Source organism: Podarcis erhardii, assembly GCF_964252035.2.
Source record: "Podarcis erhardii genome assembly, chromosome: 1".
NCBI lineage: Eukaryota > Metazoa > Chordata > Lepidosauria > Squamata > Lacertidae > Podarcis > Podarcis erhardii.
Genome location: NC_138497.1, coordinates 111005631 through 111011630, shown reverse-complemented (window position 1 = coordinate 111011630; position 6000 = coordinate 111005631). Strand labels below are relative to the sequence as shown.

General features: G+C 43.4%; 1 protein-coding gene across 1 annotated transcript in view; it reads left to right on the top strand.

The window, feature by feature from the left end:
* Window positions 1-1955: 1955 nt before the first annotated feature.
* LOC309346532 (sodium channel protein type 2 subunit alpha-like) overlaps window positions 1956-6000 on the top strand; it is a 69008-nt gene continuing 64963 nt past the window's right edge. The window contains exon 1 of the mRNA XM_081870355.1: window positions 1956-2255. The gene's annotated coding sequence lies outside the window, so the exon portion shown is untranslated. The remainder of the gene's footprint in view (window positions 2256-6000) is intronic.

Sequence of the window (6000 nt, the reverse complement as noted above, 5' to 3'; positions counted from 1 at the left end):
ATTCTCCACTGGTACACTGTGTCTCACCCATCACCTTCCTTCCCTTCATCTTAATTAAAACTTGTTGGGGCTCAAAGCTAAGTGGAGATCACAGCCTCTGACTTGGCTCCTTTCCTTCTCTTTAAATTATTTCTTTGATCTATACAAACAGTAACCGGCCATAGATTTTTAAAAAAAAAAATAAAACAACAATGAGCACAGTGCCTTCACAATCACAATCATCTTACATTATACAACAGTATTGACAACGGAGCCAATTACCCCTCCCTGGGAAGCCTCTCAATGGGTTCCTCTGGTTGTGAATACCCAGTGGTGAGAGAAATGAACTCCATATGATCACATCTATTTTTCCCAGAGCTAAGCGCTGGCGCTGAAATAAGTTCATTTGGTTGTGCCTTCAAAAGGCAGGCTCAGAATTAGTTCTGGTTCTAGCTAGGGCCATTAGAGAAATGCGAGGGAAAGGGAAGACCAAAAAGCAGAGGGAGGAAACCTGGAAAGGCAATACTGATTAGAAAAGAGAGGGAAAGAGAGAGGGTGGCTTGGATCTAAGAAGGATATGTAAAATCTCTGTCACGCAAAAGTGCTGAGCAATTGAAAATGGCAAAGTGAGGAAGAGTTGGTCAGAACATTGAAATCTGCCTTAGATTAAAGGTAAAGGGACCCCTGACCATTAGGTCCAGTCGTGACCGACTCTGGGGTTGTGGCGCTCATCTCGCTTTATTGGCCAAGGGAGCTGGCGTACAGCTTCCGGGCCATCTGACCAGCATGACTAAGCCTCTTCTGGCGAACCAGAGCAGCGCACAGGAACACCATTTACCTTCCCGCCAGAGCGGTACCTATTTATCTACTTGCACTTTGGCGTGCTTTCGAACTGCTAGGTTGGCAGGAGCAGGGACCGAGCACCGGGAGCTCACCCCGTCACGGGGATTCGAACTGCCGACCTTCTGATCGGCAAGTCCTAGGTTCTGTGGTTTAACTCACAGCGCCACCCGCGTCCCCCTGCCTTAGATTAAGTCTGGCCCGGTATTATTGGCAAGGACCAGCAGCTGCTCTCCAAACAGCGTCTTTTCCAGCTACATGAAGTTTACCAGGGACCAAATCTGTGGCTTTCTGCATCAAGGCATGCACTGTACTGCTATGGCACTTCCACAAATATGACAAGAGGGAGACTTGAGTGAGGGAAGCGAGATGTCAGGATGAAGAACTTAAGGACGCACTAAGAGAAGAATTGCCCAGGACAGGAAAGGAATGCTAACAAACTGTGCAATACAGGGAAAAGTAAATAATGGAAGGAGTGGGGAGGGATGAGAGAGAGAGAGAGAGAGAGAGAGAGAGAGAGAGAAGGGTATAATACCAACAGAGCAAGTGGGAAAGGAGAATGTTATCAGAATAAGCAAATAACGAACAAGTCGCCTCTTTGTGGCATAATTATTATTTTTTAAAAAGTAAAAGATTAGGCAGTAGAGTAGTCCATAATACGTGGGTGATGGAAAGGCAACCTCAAATGGGAGTACCACACCTGGTGAGGAAGCTCTGAAATATTTGGCCTACTTTCTTGCATGTTCCTGTAACAAAGGCCATGTCATGTGTGTATGGCAAAAAGAAAAAGAAAAAAGGATTGTGCTGAGAGCTTTGGCAGCCAGAGTATTTCAAATGAAAGATATTCTGCAGTATCTGTTGCCGTCTTGTCTTTTCAGTCAATCTGGCGCGCGCTCTCTCTCTCTCTCTCTCTCTCTCTCTCTCTCTCTCTCTCTCTCTCTGTGTGTGTGTGTGTGTGTGTGTGTGTGTGTGTGTGTGTGTGCATTGCCGGGAGGAACACAGCTACAAAGCTGTTGATTCAAGGCTAGCTTTTAAAAACCGGTACTTCTCATTTATTCATTCTCTGTGCCAGTAGGTGGAGCTGCCACGTTAGGTGCTGCCTCCCCCCCTCCTTTCTCTTTTCTGTCTCTCCTCCTCTCCCCCCGCTTTCCTCCTCCCCACCTCCTAATGAGCTGTTTTCTGATATATGTTGGGTACCATAGAGTGAGGCTGAGAACAGGAAGCGGAGGCAGAAGCAAAGAGGATTCTGGAAAGGTCTCTGTGTTTTCCTTTTTTTTTCTCCACTGAGCATGCAGAAATCACAGTGAACACATCTATGCATCCATACGTCCAAAGCGTTATGGTCAGAGACCTGGATCATTACAATAAAGAAGCCTTTTGCACGGTCCTGCTGGCTGGATGCTGTGCTGTGATTTGTGTCACTCCCTTTTCATCAGGTAAGCTGGCAAGCTGTTTGCTCAGGCTAGGCGCTGGGCTCCTAGCAACCTGACATCTTCACAGAAAACACTGGATCCGATTTTAGCCTCCGGTTGTTTTACAGATAAATCAAAAGGGAAACCGGGGAGAATTTAAAGCCATTTTGAATTGCCCAGTTGTGATGCTGAGCTGTTGTGTAGTTGTGATCGTGTGTGTGTGTGTGTGTGTGTGTGTGTGTGTGTCCCCTTTCCTCCTTCTACCTTCTTAAGGCTGCAATCTTATACATGCTTACTTGAGAGTAAGCCCAATTGACTTCCCAAGGGCTTACGCCTGAGTAGACATGCAGACAACTGTGCTGTGAAACCTTACAGTGGCCTGTACTGTAAATATTACATTTCCCCCCCCCTCCCTCATCCCTGTGGATGGGATCAACTGGTAAAATGTGGATTTAATTCAATAAATGAACCCAGGGAGTGCATTAGATCTATGGTGGAGGTCATGTTGCTCCTAAGGGGGAAGAACATGAACTACTGGGGGTTAGTATTTTATTTCATTTCATTCTGATCAGTTTTAGTATGGCTATGGAGCTCATACATCCATGTGCCACAGGGAGGAAATGTATATATAGCATTTATCTCTTGTATACTATTTTCAGACGTGTAGCTTTCAGAATATGAATCCCATGTCCTAATATTTCTGGATGTTGCAATAATATGCATCATATCTATATATTTAACATGGTTAGATATGTTTTTTGAGGGGAGGAATAGGGTATTCAGATGAAGAGAGAAGGCCCCGTTTCAGGCCATAATATGAACTCTTCCCCCACCCCAGTTGCCTGGCAAGTTCCATTAAAAAGCAAGCCATCACAAATATTTTAACAGTTATGCCCTCTAAGTTGATATCCATTGATGCACTTCCTTTGACAATATTAATAATTATTTGTTGTAACTAAGTAACACAGCTTTGAATCCAAAAGCATAGGCTGGGCCATGTAGCTGACAAAATCAGATCCATTTTACCTGTGGGTGTTGAATTTGTGGGCTTGTAAATTAAATAGAATTGTGTCTTATTTTTTGGTTTGTTTGTTTTGTTCTCCTGGAAGGCTGTGATATAGAAATGATTGTTTTCTTCACATTAGCTTTGGAATAAAAGGTGTATTACAGGGTGTTGCCAGAATAGGGGGCTGTCCTGGCCAAGCAACAGGGAGTTTCCCAAATGATGGCCTAGACTGAGATTACTTGAAGAGTAGCCTTTATGGATAATTATTAAATAACATAAGGCTGTGAGGATTAATTAACTTCGTTTTTGTACAACATCTGACAGCTTCAAGTAGGGATCACCTACAGATATTTCCTGACTGCACTAAATAATGGGAGGTGACAGACAGTTTTATACTTCATGTTGTTGCCAATATGGATTTAAATATTTCTGGTTTTGCTTGTACTGACACCTTAGCACAGTTTGCTTGTCATGGATCTTCACATCTTGTGAAGCATGGAAAAAAGAAGCCCAAGGAATGTCAGTTTTCTCTTGAGCTATTTGCCTTTTTAGCCTGCCTGTATTATGAAGTTGATTGCGCTTTGTGGTTCTTTATCCTTTTGTACCAAAGTTTACTGTTGCATTTTGTCCAGCTGCTTAATTCCAGACATCTCTGTAGTTGACTTTTTGAGGTGTCCCTACTCTGGAGCACAGGCTTGGAAACTGCGGCCTACATGTCTGTATTGACGTCTGTGTCTACGAGCAGCCTTTAGTCTACAAAATGTCTTGGTTTCTTTTTTAGCCAAGGGCAAGAGTAAGAAAATGTGTCATAAGCAGCATGGATCAGTGATGGGAGCCCATCGCTAATTAGTTATGTCTGCTCTCCGTCAGATTCTTATCCTGAGTGTGAATTATTACTGCTAGGATACTTAAGATATCCAGATGATCAGCTCAGGGCATGGGCCTACCATATTTTCAGGACGGCTCTTTACGTCTTCGTTCAAAAGGAGTGGCGTGATGTTTGGCATATATATTAATCGATGGTGAGGAGGGCAAGCCTTGCTGTGGACTGGAGACTATAAGAAGGGTGACCAATCAGCCTGGAAAGACAGTACAGTGGTACCTCAGGTTACATACGCTTCAGGTTACATACACTTCAGGTTACATACACTTCAGGTTACAGACTCTGCTAACCCAGAAATAGTGCTTCAGGTTAAGAACTTTGCTTCAGGATGAGAACAGAAATCGTGCTCCGGTGGCACGGCAGCAGCAGCAGGAGGAGGCCCCATTAGCTAAAGTGGTGCTTCAGGTTGAGAACAGTTTCAGGTTAAGTACGGACCTCCGGAACGAATTAAGTACTTAACCCGAGGTACCACTGTATTCACACATAAAATTGCATGGTCCCAAGGCCCGAAGAGTGAGTACAGACAACCATACACCGAGTTGTAATAGCATGCACGCAACAACTATGTGATAAACCAGTAGATTATCATATCCTGCAACGTGGCAAGGACAATTTTGCCACGCATCTCCATCCAATCAGAAACCTGGGAATGCAGGAGAGTGCTGGCGTTCCCATCACAGCTTGTTGTAGGCTAGCATCATAACATGAGGCTCAGCCATATGTTTCAAGAGGCACTGGATCAGCCTAACAGTTTTCACATAAATTGAGGCAATACTTATTTATTTAGCTTAGCCTATGTTTCCAATGTGGTTTGTGGACGGATTTAAATAGACGTCACTGTACAAAAGCAAAACACCAATCAGCAAAACTTCATAGGAGTGGTAGCAAAACAAGAAACAATTTCCAGTGAGAAGGTTACAAGAGTGAAGTTCACCCTTGTATTTACCCAGCTTTTTAATTGCACTTTAAGCTAACCTTGGGTGTCTACAGCGTAGCATAGTTTCATCTTTTAAACCATTTATGCTAGTAAAGAGGGGGGAATTGGCAATTTTGTAAAACGCTTGTCATTTATTTTAAATACTACATACTGTATCATTTTTTAAAAATAGTTTCTTGTTTATAAGCTACCCAGAGAATATTTATTGTTCATTGCTATCTAAATTTTGTGCTTTTTATATTGTATCTTTATGTTGTGAAGTGCCCTGAGATCTGCAGATGAAGGGCGGTATACAAATTTTATTATTATTCACAATGATACTTACACAAATCAGCACATGGACAAAGTCTCAGGATATGATATATCGTTGCTATAAAAGGGCGAGAGGCCCTCATCCAGTGCTTTGACTGATAAATTATCCTGCCTCAGTCTCATGCTTGTGTGGTGAAATAGTAATCTAAAGCTTGATCCTTTAATTCACATCCCATTCTGATCAATGAGGCCTGTTCTCATTTACAGTGGTACCTCAGGTTACAAACACTTTGGGTTACAGACTCTGCTAACACAAAAGAAGTACCTCGGGTTAAGAACTTTACCTCAGGATGAGAACAGAAATTGTGCGGCACTGGGAGGCCCCATTAGCTAAAGTGGTACCTCAGGTTAAGAACGGACCTCCAGAACGAATTAAGTTCGTAACCAGAGGTATCACTGTATCGCCATAGAACTGGTGCCATCCCTACCCTTAAGGCCACTGGACCCTGCTCTTTCCCGCTCCGCTTTCCCACCCACCCATCCTTTATTAGTTGTGGCTATCTTTGCAACAACAACAAAAAGTCAGTTTATAATTTCTTCTGGCAGCAGCTGCTCTCAAAGTAGATCATAGGGGGGGGAGAGGCAGGTCACAATGACATCTTATTTTCCCTTTCTCAGTGAGGGAGTGAGG